Raw genomic sequence first — 13,886 nt, forward strand, 5'->3', positions numbered from 1 at the left:
ATAGTCCAGTAGGATTCTTATGACTTACATAACACCATACCAGTATTTCAACCATCTTATCCATATTGCTGACAGCGATATAACTGCCTCAAACTTTAATTACACTCTGAAGTAAACCGCTTAGCAGCTGAGCTGGCTTCAATAAAACTGATATAAAATTAATTGGGAATAGTTACAATAAAGTAACAGATTCCTTTACATTTACATTAAATTTCAATGAATCCCATTAGGCAGGATTAGGCTGCAGATTGACGAGGGCGGCATTTTCTAAACCGACCAAGATGTACCTTCAACTACACATAAAACCTCACATAATTCTGCCCAAAAACCATGACAATTTCTCTCAACCAGTGGCATATGGGCTTTTTAGGTGAGCGTTGCTGGTCCATTCCCAGCGCGCCTCTCCGCGCCTCTAAAAATGTTTATCTAACATAAATCATGTAGCAGATAAAGGATATGGTAGAAAGAGCATGTGGCCTTTTCTGTAGCCTACAGGCTGGAGATAAAATGAATGACAATGTAATGAGACAGACACTTTTTACATCATGCAGGTTTCTCCGATCAAATAGCCTAACCTAAATGGCGCTCAAAATGATCTGTAATGTTAACAAACATATCCTATAAACAGGACTGTTCAAAGTAAAATGGACAATATGCAATGGACAATCACAGGAGTTTCACCCCATTGTCATGATCAGTTTTCAGTGGTTTGGACTAGCTGATCATAGCAAATAAGAAAATACTTTTGCATTTCCCGCTGTGTAAACACATTGCAAATAGGCTCATGATGACTCCTGATAAAGTTGGGTAGTTGATATTCAGAGCTTAAATAGCCAAATTGATTAGTCACAGGAACCAGGACTAATAAAGCCAATGTAACGGCCTGTTTTACAAACGGATGGGCATTTATAAAATCCTATTGCTGGCCGACATGGTAGGCTACATCCCAGCAAGCACGAGCCAACATCTTTTGGATGACTTTTTTTTGGTCCTGTCTGGATGTCGTTTTTTGGTGTTTTACAAACGGTAGACTTACTACTGTTGAAGTCGGGAGTTTACATACACATTAGCCAATTTAAACTCAGTTTTTCACAATTCCTGACATTTAATCCTAGTAACAATTCCCTGTCTTAGGTCAGTTAGGATCACCACTTTATTTTAAGCTCACACACGCTTTTTCAGTTCTGCCCACACATTTTCTATAGGATTGAGGTCAGGGCTTTGTGATGGCCACTCCAATACCTTGACTTTGTTGTCCTTAAGCCATTTCACAACTTTGGAAGTATGCTTGGGGTCACTGTCCATTTGGAAGACCCATTTGCAACCAAGCTTTAACTTCCTGACTGATGTCTTGAGATGTTGCTTCAATATATCTATATCATTTTCCTTCCTCATGATGCCATCTATTTTGTGAAGTGCACCAGTCCCTCCTGCAGCAAAGCACCCCCACAGCATGATGCTGCCACCCCCGTTCTTCCCGGTTGGGATGGTGTTCTTCGGTTTGCAAGCCTCGCCCTTTTCCCTCCAAACATAACGATGGTCATCATGGCCAAACTGTTCTATTTTTGTTTCATCAGACCAGAGGACATTTCTCCAAAAAGTACTATCTTTGTCCCCATGTGCAGTTGCAAACCGTAGTCTAGCTTTTTTATGGCGGTTTTGGAGCAGTGGCTTCTTCCTTGCTGAGCGGCCTTTCAGGTTATGTCGATATAGGACTCGTTTTACTGTGCATATAGATACTTTTGTACCTGTTTCCTTCTGCATCTTCACAAGGTCCTTTGCTGTTGTTCTGGGATTAATTTGCACTTTTCGCACCAAAGTCAGTTCAATGCCTCCTGTAGCTCAATTGGTAGAGCATGGCGCTTACAACGCCAGGGTTGTGGGTTCGATTCCCACGGGGGGCCAGTATGAACAATGTATGCATTCACTGACTGTAAGTCGTTCTAGATAAGAGCGTCTGCTAAGTGACTAAAATGTAAATGTACAAATGTTTAAAATAAATTTGTAGAGTGGTTGAAAAACTAGTTTTAATGACTCCAACCTAAGTGTATGTAAACTTCCTACTTCAACTGTACATATATGGGCATTCATAAAATTCAATTTCAGGCAACACTGTAGGCTACACCTCAGTAAGCAGGGACCGAAGTTTGATGGCTTTTGGTGCAGTTCCAGACTGGCCTTGATTTCCACATCCACAGACATTGGTTCCTGGTCTGCTCCGGAACAAATCTGAACCAATCATAGACGGCTCTGGTCTGCTCCGGACCAAATCTGAACCAATCATAGACGGCTCTGGTCTGCTCCGGACCAAATCGGAACCAATCATAGACGGCTCTGGTCTGCTCCGGACCAAATCGGAACCAATCATAGACGGCTCTGGTCTGCTCCGGAACAAATCGGAACCAATCATAGACGGCTCTGGTCTGCTCCGGAACAAATCTGAACCAATCATAGACGGCTCTGGTCTGCTCCGGAACAAATCTGAACCAATCATAGACGGCTATGGTCTGCTCCGGAACAAATCAATCATAGACGGCTATGTTTGGTTCAGATTTAGTCTGGTCTGGACCAGCCTTGATTTGGCCCAAACACAGACATCTATAAATTATTGGAGTTAGCTAACTAACTGTTAGCATAGCTAACAGTTAGTTAGCTAACTCCAATCAGGTAAAGACTAGTTACATTGTTACATCAGCATAGCTAACAGTTAGCTAGCTAACTCTAATCACTGGTAAAGACTAGTTACATTGTTACATCAGCATAGCTAACAGTTAGCTAGCTAACTCCAATCAGGTAAAGACTAGTTACATTGTTACATCAGCATAGCTAACAGTTAGCTAGCTAACTTCAATAAGGTAAAGACTAGTTACATTGTTACATCAGCATAGCTAACAGTTAGCTAGCTAACGCCAATCAGGTAAAGAGTAGTTACATTGTTACATCAGCATAGCTTACAGTTAGCTAGCTAACAGTTAACTACCTAACTCCTTAGCTGATTTATATAATCTACATTCACTATTTACTATAAAAACAAAGAAATGCATTGTGAAGAACAGGTATGACTGTCTGTCAGATAGAATAGGGAATCATGTCAGCTCTAGTCAATACATTTCTATCAGCAATGTTCAGAACATTTCACCTCACTGAATACACCCTGTTTGTTTGGGGTGCAGTGTCCACCCAGCACATCAGTGTCCACCCAGCACATCAGTGTCCTCCCATTACATCAGTGTCCACCCAGCACATCAGTGTCCACCCAGTACATCAGTGTCCACCCAGCACATCAGTGTCCACCCAGCACATCAGTGTCCACCCAGTACATCAGTGTCCACCCAGCACATCAGTGTCCACCCAGCACATCAGTATCCACCCAGTACATCAGTGTCCACCAAGTACATCAGTGTCCACCCAGTACATCAGTGTCCACCGAATACATCAGTGTCCACCCAGTACATCAGTGTCCACCCAGTACATCAGTAAAAGAAGCCCCATATGGGGGAGTTACTGGATACTGGCTGGCTATCTGGAAGGACCCCATCAAGGCCTTTTCATTTCTTGGACTGTGCTCTCGTCTTCACTGCAGCCAAGGTTTATTGTTTGGTATATCTGCCAACACAGCCTAATACTGGCACCGATGCCACTGTTATTAGACCAGATATTTACTTGCCGTGTTTGTGGGTGGAGAGAACATTCGCACCATGCAGACTAAACATGAATGATATTGATTTTAATGTGCAAAGATCTTGCGTGATATATGACTTGTGTTTTTTTTATTTGAGGGACATGTTTCTCTAAGCTCCAAACTTACTCTGGGCAGAAGTTACCCTCTGGGATAAAACGGACCTTAGATCCGTGACAGAGGAATATGTACAGCTGTCATACCCAACGAGACAACTGTGATTTTTGCCTCAAAGACCTCAACTGACTTTACAGCCATGGGTCTCCTCACAATGCAGTGAACACTGTATCGAGATCAGGGCTGGGGTCATTTCAGGAAGTGAACTAAAATTATAAGTCATTTAAAAGTATTGTGAAACATTTGAATTTCAGTTTACTTCCTGAATTAACTGAATTGTATTTCTAACATACTGAACCTGATTTCAAGAAATTAATCGCTAAATTAAAGATGATGTTTAGGATTATGAGTTTCTAAAACAAACTGTATTAGGACGTTTTCTATATGACTGACTGGTTTAGGATTGTTGCTGCCAACATGGCGAATCGGCAAGAATAATGCATTGAGGAGATGGAGAGGAAGAATCCAGATTTAGGGTGTTTATTAAACACATTTGAACACTAACCCAGAGCACATGGGGAGAGGGTTTGGAATGGATTTTCATTAAGGTTTGGGGTTTAAGAGTTGGAGCTTGTAAAGCTGGTAGGAAGGTTAAGTTGTGGAAGGATGTGGTGGTCTGGAAGGGAAACAAGAGGGAAACATATCAGGAACACAGGTGAATGAATGACCAGGTAGTACCAGGTGACCAGGTAAAGGGAATGGACGTAACATATAGCTACACATTTAGGAGACTACCAGGATAAACATAAGAAAGGAGCAATAGCATTTAGCATAAACTGAGGGCATGAATGTAAGAATTAACATATATACATACATCTATCTGTGTCATTATAGCATCTGTGACAGCATGCACAGCGTCATTGAGGCTAAATCTATTTTAAAGTATCAGTTGTATTATTCTTCATTGGCTGACGGCTCCCAACTCATAGGAATCCCCACCCAGTTGACTATTTTAAAATGGTGGAAGCTCTCAATGGCAATGTCCATGTTAAAACAGGTTACATCCATGATGAGTCCTCTATCTATCTCTATGACAACAGGCACAACTGAAATGCCACATGCGTCCACTTATATCAGGGCGTTCTCAACAACCTAACCATTACAAAACTTTTATTAGATCAAATAAGCCTTAAGTAGCAAATGATCAATTCCATTTTTTGTTGACCAAATTCAACACTCTCTCATTGTGGACTTATGTTCGTGGGCATATTTTGAGAGGAGTAAAACCTCTCACTTCGCCACTTCCTCTCTGATTTAGCTGAACCCACTGTGTTAGAGCTGGGGTGGAACAAGAGCCTGCACGCCATGTGGATGGGCTGTCCAGAACAGGAGTTGCAGGCCCCTTATATACTGTTATTAACTGACAAATGTCATTAAGCACTTGAGTAAACTCTCATTATAAATCTGTTATTGACATTTTAAATGTATTTTAGCAGGGCCTTGGGAGGATCGGATAGTAACTCTTGATCCAATACATTTTAAGGGTGCTTTAAATGATCGCAAAGTAGTTTTATCACCACAGGCAGGAGTTTGCCTGAGACACCCCAGAGCCTTTGCTCACATCAGCATTTTTTTCCTCCATGACTCAATCCATTAAAATGTCACAGCCAGTAAAAATCTAAATCTGGAAATGAAATGTCACATGCTGTGGCATGGATCCACAAAACAACCAATCTTGGCTCAGTTAATACAGATCTTATTTCCCAGATCACATATCTCGCTTTAAATATATTACGGTGTCAGCAATGTGAGGACCTCATGGTTGACTAATAAGGTCAGAATAATGTGCTGGCCTGTATCGGATCTCTCTGTGTTCCACAGCATACAGTGGGGAAAAAAGTATTTAGTCAGCCACCAATTGTGCAAGTTCTCCCACTTAAAAAGATGAGAGAGGCCTGTAATTTTCATCATAGGTACACGTCAACTATGACAGACAAAATGAATTTATTTGCAAATGATGGTGGAAAATAAGTATTTGGTCAATAACAAAAGTGTCTCAATACTTTGTTATATACCCTTTGTTGGCAATGACATAGGTCAAACGTTTTCTGTAAGGTTTTCACACACTGTTGCTGGTATTTTGGCCCATTCCTCCATGCAGATCTCCTCTAGAGCAGTGATGTTTTGGGGCTGTCGCTGGGCAACACGGACTTTCAACTCCCTCCAAAGATTTTCTATGGGGTTGAGATCTGGAGACTGGCTAGGCCACTCCAGGACCTTGAAATGCTTCTTACGAAGCCACTCCTTCGTTGCCCGGGCGGTGTGTTTGGGATCATTGTCATGCTGAAAGACCCAGCCACATTTCATCTTCAATGCCCTTGCTGATGGAAGGAGGTTTTCACTCAAAATCTCACGATACATGGCCCCATTCATTCTTTCCTTTACACGGATTAGCCGTCCTGGTCCCTTTGCAGAAAAACAGCCCCAAGCATGATGTTTCCACCCCCATGCTTCACAATAGGTATGGTGTTCTTTGGATGCAACTCAGCATTCTTTGTCCTCCAAACACGACGAGTTGAGTTTTTACCAAAAAGTTCTATTTTGGTTTCATCTGACCATATGACATTCTCCCAATCCTCTTCTGGATCATCCAAATGCACTCTAGCAAACTTCAGACGGGCCTGGACATGTACTGGCTTAAGCAGGGGGACACGTCTGGCACTGCAGGATTTGAGTCCCTGGTGGCGTAGTGTGTTACTGATGGTAGGCTTTGTTACTTTGGTCCCAGCTCTCTGCAGGTCATTCACTAGGTCCCCCCGTGTGGTTCTGGGATTTTTGCTCACCGTTCTTGTGATCATTTTGACCCCACGGGGTCAGATCTTGCGTGGAGCCCCAGATCGAGGGAGATTATCAGTGGTCTTGTATGTCTTCCATTTCCTAATAATTGCTCCCACAGTTGATTTATTCAAACCAAGCTGCATACCTATTGCAGATTCAGTCTTCCCAGCCTGGTGCAGATCTACAATTTTGTTTCTGGTGTCCTTTGACAGCTCTTTGGTCTTGGCCATAGTGGAGTTTGGAGTGTGACTGTTTGAGGTTGTGGACAGGTGTCTTTTATACTGATAACAAGTTCAAACAGGTGCCATTAATACAGGTAACGAGTGGAGGACAGAGGAGCCTCTTAAAGAAGGAGGTACAGGTCTTCACCTTTCAGCATGCAGTGTGAAGTTAATGGAGGGTTAAATTTAATATTAATCTAATACATTTACAAGGATAAACACTTGGATCAAATGTGGAGCTGTTGTGTTTTTCAGCTTTAAAGATCTTAAGACAAACAACTCCAAAATGATTACCCCCTGCCAGTGACCTTTTCCAAACATGGCCATGTTCCAAACTGGGTGTCAGAAATACATGCAGCCTAAAGCTGTTTTGGATTGCTTTATTACCCTCCGTCAGAGATGGTATCAAACCACATCTGCTGAGCGGTTCTTGAAACTCCAATTTGTTCCCATACAGTCGATAGCAGAGTTACAAGAAGCCTGCAAAAGCAACAGATCATTTCCAAGTCCAATATGGCCATGTTCAGAAACGGGTGTGTCAGAAATACATCCAGCTTCCACAGCAACATATCTAAAGTAATTTGTTTTTGCTTTATTGGCAGATCTGATGCCATTTGAGCCGTGCACCAGAGGATATGACCATATACGAAACAGACTAATACCTGATATGGCCATTATTAAACAGACCAGTCAAATACCTGCTTCTTTTTGGACAGCTTTATTTTTAGACTTTCAAATGTCACCCCAACATAGATTGCAGAAAGACACAGTCAAGGACAAGAAAAGTAAAGTCCATAACAGAGAACATCAATAAAACTGGGAATCCCACACCCTCCCTTCAGCTGCAGCTGTTGGAACACAAGCGTCTCTGGGGGAGCAGGGGACTCGTCCTAGCTATTGGAAGACTGATTTAAATAATGGGGAAAATGGAGTGTTCCTGTCTGCCTGTGAATGAGTTGAATAGAAGGTTGTCCAGTTTAACTGCTGCTTTGGTAATAGCCTTGACCTCTATGGCAGCTGTTATATCTGGGATGACTGAAGACCTGATGATAGGAGCCTCTGCTTTATACTCCTGCAAATTGTCCCACTAACAGGGTCATATACCAAAAAGTCATAATATGTCAAACAGTCATAATAACAGTCAACTTTAATATCACAATCATCTCAATAATGTTAAATGTAATTTGTTGGATCAGAATCAGGGTTGTGTTCATTAGGCAAACCGTATCATAACATTAAGAAGCCGTCAGCCACCGGCTTCTTAAATAAGCATTGATCAATGCTCAATGTTAAAGTTATTTCTACCATCACACCTAAGCCAATATGACAAGAATGTCGATGTAACTTCAACAATCAACTTGATTGGAGGAAAACAACACCCTCCCCACCTCTCGTCATGTTCCGTTCAGCCTTTACTGAATGTTCCAACTTCAATTAGTTATTCTCAATTATGCTTTAAGATACAAACGTTAAATATATGTCAACAATCCTTCCTCCAAAGGACCCATCTGTGGATTAAATGTCATGAAAATCTATATTTGTTCAAGTTTCAGGAGGAATAGCTTTATAATAGCTACAATAATGTGGCATACAAGACTGTGACTTTCTAGCTAATTTTCCTTTCTCAAGTAGTTCATGTTCCCTCTTTCAGAACCTATTCATAATCCACTTCCCTGCCGGTGACAAGCATATCCATAACATGATGCTGCCACCACGATACTTTAAAATACAAAAGGGATCAACATCATTGCATTCACTCCATATTACCGGCCTGTATGACCAGCGGTGTAAAGTATTTAAGTAAAAATACTTTAAAGTACTACTTAAGTAGTTTTGGGGGGGGTTTCTGCACTTTACTTCACTATTTATATTTTTGACAACTTTTACTTTTACTTCACTACATTCCTAAAGTAAATATTGTACTTTTTACTCCATACCTTTTCCTTGACACCCAAAAGTACTCGTTACATTTTAAATGCTTAGCAGGACAGAAAAATTGTCAAATTCACGCATTTATCAACAGAACATCCCATGTCATCCCTACTGCCTCTGATCTGGCGGACTCACTAAACACACATGCTTCATTTGTAAATGATGTCTGAGTGTGCCCCTGGCTATCTGTAAATTAATATATTTATATGGTGGTCTGCTTAATATAAGACATTTGAAATGATTTATACTTTTACTTTTGACACTTAAGTATATTTTAGCAATTACATTTACTTTTGATACTGAAGTATATTTTAAACCAAATACTTTTACTCAAGCAGAATTCTACTGGGTGACTTTTACTTCAGTCATTTTCTATTAAGGTATTTTTACTTTTACACAAATATGACAATTGGGTACTTTTTCACCACCTGTGTGTGACAAAGTGAAAAGAAAGAAAAGTGTATTAAAAAAATTCACTCCAAATAATCAATTCTGTTTGCAACAAGGCTGTTAAGTATTACTGCAAGACAATACTTTTGGCATAAATATAAAACTACAAAGTTGGGTCAAATCCAATCCAACACAACAAAGAGTGAAACACTATTTTCAAGTATTGTTGTGGCAGCATCATGTTATGGGTATGCTTGCAGTTGGCAGGGAGTGGGGATTTTGTCAGGATCCAATTAAATATGAAAGGAGCAAAGCCCAGGTAAAAGGTTATAGGAAAACCAGCCTCAGTCTTCTGAAAACCCTGGGATAATTTTATTTTTCAGCGAGACAATTACACAAATGTTTTTGCCAAAGACGTCCAAATGGATTTCGTAGAGGTGTTGAGTGTTCCTGAATGGTCCAGTCTCAGTCCTGACTTAAATTTGCTTAAAAATCAGAAACAAGGCTTAAATATTGCAATCCATCAATGATTCCCAAACAAATATATTGAGCTTGAGCAATGTTGACAAAAACAATGGATATGTGTAGCCCTTAGAGTTGTGCAAAGTTGGTAAAATCTTATTCCAAATGATTCACAGCTGTAAGGGCTGCCAAATGTTCTTCCACCAAGTATTAACTCAAATTATGTTATTTCAGTTATTTTTTCTTAATTTGCTAAATTATAGAACCTTTTCACTTAGTAAATGTTAAGTAGGTTGTGTAGATCTGTAGGAAAAATAATACAATCAAATAATTTTTCAGATTAAATTTTAAGGCAGCAAAATGTGAAAATAAAAGTTAAAGGGGGCATTCAGGGCACAGAGAGCAGTGCTGCCTATCTTTAGATCCTATCAGTGTTGACACGTGCCTCAACGATACACTTTTCAAATGTTTTCTCTTCGTGGTGTTTAGGGAAAAGCATGTTACATCTTTGGCCGTTGTAAGAAAGATGCATTGTTAAAACACTCCTAAGCAGACATCGTGACGTATTTCATTACCTATATCAATGGACAAGTCTAGTGTTTGTAACGCAAGATGGAGGAGAGCCTGTCTCTCATCAGAGATCACATTTATTTGGGGAGATAGCAAAATATGACCTTTTCATTCAAGACAGGATAAATATATTGTTTCAGGTGATAATAAAACATGTTTTGTATAGTTACTTTTTCATCAACTTGTTTCTCTAATTTTATTGCAAGTCAAGTTAGCTTGCAGTGCAGAGCAGCTATCTAGCTAAAGGCTAGGCTAGGTTGAAGGTAACATTGTAGCTAGCAACCTCCACCTAACAATTATAATCAAAACAAACATCATCACCATCACAACGGAAGGCAACAGTCATAATATAATACGCTTAACTGCCAATGTGTATTATTTAACACTACTATTAAAATACACCTGAAGTCAATCTTAAATGAATCAAGTTCTCTTATATACTACTTACACAGACAAGTTATATTTGCATGATTTAGCTTATACATTATTCATCATTAATTCATCATTAACGTTTGGTTCATGCATGTGACCGACCAATACCTGAGACCTTGAAACTGAGACACCCCTTTCGGTCATCAAAACAATGTTCTGGGCGTACAGACAAATTGCTTATACTGATAGTAAGGATTCCTCCCAGGCATGATCAATCAGTCACTTGCATGAGCCCAGTCAAATTGGTTATTAGAAAAGCACAAACATAAAATGTTCCTTCACAAAATGAAAGCACTTTATGTATCGAGTCCTTCCATTTGAAGGTGTCACTTACAGTATATGTGTATTAAAGTAGTCAAAAGTTTAGTGCTTGGTTCTATATTCCTAGCATGCAATGACTACATCAAGCGTGGGACTCTACAAATTTATAGGATGCATTTGCAGTTCGTTTTAGTTTTGCTTCAGATTATGTTGTGCCCAATATAAATGAATGGTAAATAATGTGTTGTTTCATTTTGGAGTCACTAATTGTAAATATAGAATATGTTTCTGAACCCTTCTACATTAATGAGGATGCTACCATGGTTACAGATCATGCTGAACAAATCGTGAATAATGGTGAGTGTGACATTTACAGAGGCACAAAGATCATACCCCCAAACATGCCAACCTCTCACCATTACCAATAACAGGGGATCCCCAAGACGTGCTAACCTCTCACGATTACCAATAACAGGTTATCCCCAAAACATGCTAACCTCTCCTAATTACCAATAGCAGGGGACCTCCAATATATGCTAACCTTTGACCATTACCAATAACAGGGGATCCCCAATACATGCTAACCTCTCACAATTACCAATAGCAGGTGACCTCCAAAATATGCTAACCTCTCACCATTACCAATAATAGGAGATCCCCAAGACATGCTAACGTCTCACCATTATCAATTACAGGGGACCTCCAAGACATTCTAACCTCTCACCATTACCAATAACAGGGGATCCCCAAGACATTATAACCTCTCACCATCACCAATAACAGGGGACCCCAAGATATGCTAACCTCTCACTTTTACCAATAACAGGGGATCCCCAAGAGATGCTAACCTCTCATCATTACCAATAACAGGGGACATGCTAACTTCTCACCATTACCAATAACAGGTGACCTCCAAGATATGCTAACCTTTGACCATTACCAATAACAGGGGATCCCCAATACATGCTAACCTCTCACAATTACCAATAGCAGGGGACCTCCAAGATATGCTAACCTCTCACCATTACCAATAACAGGGGATCCCCAAACTATGCTAAGCTCTCACCATTACCAATAACAGGGGATCCCCAAGACATGCTAACCTCTCACCATTACCAATAATAGGAGATCCCCAAGACATGCTAACGTCTCACCATTACCAATTACAGGGGACCTCCAAGACATGCTAACCTCTCACCATTACCAATAACAGGGGAACCCCAAGACATGCTAACCTCTCACCATTACTAATAACATGGGATCCCCAAGACATGCTAATCTCTCACCATTACCAATAACAGGGGACCACCAAGACATGCTTACCTTCCACCATCACCAATAGCAGGGGACATGCTAACCTCTCACCATTACCAATAACAGGGGATCCCCAAGACACGCTAACCTCTCACCATTACCAATAACAGGGGATCCCCAAGACATGCTAACCTCTCACCATTACCAATAACAGGGGATCCCCAAGACATACTAGGGTCTATAAGGGTTTAAGCTCTGGTACTATTCAGCACTTTCACTTAATAATATGTTCATTTGTTAAAAACATTCTACATGTAAAAGGTATTTGATTGATTGATTGACAATGTAATTCATCATTAATTACTATATAATTGCTTTAAACATTTTTACTCCATTTCTGTGATCATTACCATATGTCATGTGTTACACACAGTTACTGTTCCACATGTTATCTGTTCCACATATTAACTTTTCCACAGAGTTGTGTAGTTTGGTCAGACAGCCTACTTTCCAATCCCCGTCCTCCACACCTACTACACCTGTAAAGGCCCTTTCTCACCAAGTCAAACACAACTCAGTTGGTGTGAAAAGGCCTTAGTAACCTGTTAAACTATTAGCAGTTGTTTTGAGCCCTGTACAGGGCCCGTTGAGTTTGAACTTTGACAGTAGTAGCTTCTGTCCTCCTCTGGGTACATTGACTTCAATATAAAACCTAGGAGGCTCTTGGTTCTCACCCCCTTCCATAGACTTACACAGTAATTATGACAACTTCCGGAGGACTTCCTCCAATCTATCAGAGCTCTTGCAGCATGAACTGACATGTTATACACCCAATCAAAGGATCAGATAATTAATTTAGTACTGAAAGCATACGCCACAGCTAGCTAGCACTGCAGTGCATAAAATGTGGTGAGTAGTTGACTCAAAGAGAGAGAAACACAATAGTTGAACAGTTAACAAATTAATTTCTTCCAAAATTAAGAAGAGAGAGAGAGGGAGAGATAGCTGTATCTGGTTGTACATTTTTTTTGTTTTACTTTCACTTAGCTAGCAAATGCAGCTAGCTAGTTTTGCCTACTCAAACACCCGGCTCAAACAGAGAGGGATGTTATGTTAGCTAGCTGGCTATGGCTTTTGGTTTTATTAATTTATTGCCACCGGGGCCCGCCGGTGTAACTGCTACACTGCTTTCTGACTGTACACTGTACTGCATGATTGTAGCGGGTTTACTAACACGTTAGTTCTAGTAGGCAATGATGTAGGCTCTGTGCGACTTACAGTCATGCGTGCATACATTTTTTTTTGTGTATGGGTGGTCCCGGGGATCGAACCCACTACCTTGGCGTTACAAGCGCCGTGCTCTACCAGCTGAGCTACAGAGGACCACCTCTCTCTTTTTAAGTGGCTGCTATGAAAGTGAACTGTTTGCGTGTGATCAGGGGTGTGTTCATTCCGTAGATTCTGTTGAAAAACGTTTCTTAAACGGAAGCAAATGGAACGAAACGGGGATGAACATACCTTTGTCCAATAGAAACTCTAATTTGCAATTGTTGGACTAATGAGTAATGATTACACCATAGATCAGCTAGATGCAGGCAAGTGTGCAATGCGGTATTGAATGTGTCACTGTCTGTCACCTTGATTACTCTGAATTATCTATACCTGTGCACCTATGTTTTAAACTTTCATTCAGAGGCCAGGTTGTAGCAACCTCATGACGCGTATAGTGAACATTTTTGTATCATGTAGCAGCCTAAACCTATCGAGGTTACATTGATCTGGGTGAATGG

The sequence above is a fragment of the Coregonus lavaretus genome, assembly GCF_964263955.1.
Source record: "Coregonus lavaretus genome assembly, contig: HAP1_SCAFFOLD_79, whole genome shotgun sequence".
In the NCBI taxonomy this organism is placed as follows: Eukaryota; Metazoa; Chordata; class Actinopteri; order Salmoniformes; family Salmonidae; genus Coregonus; species Coregonus lavaretus.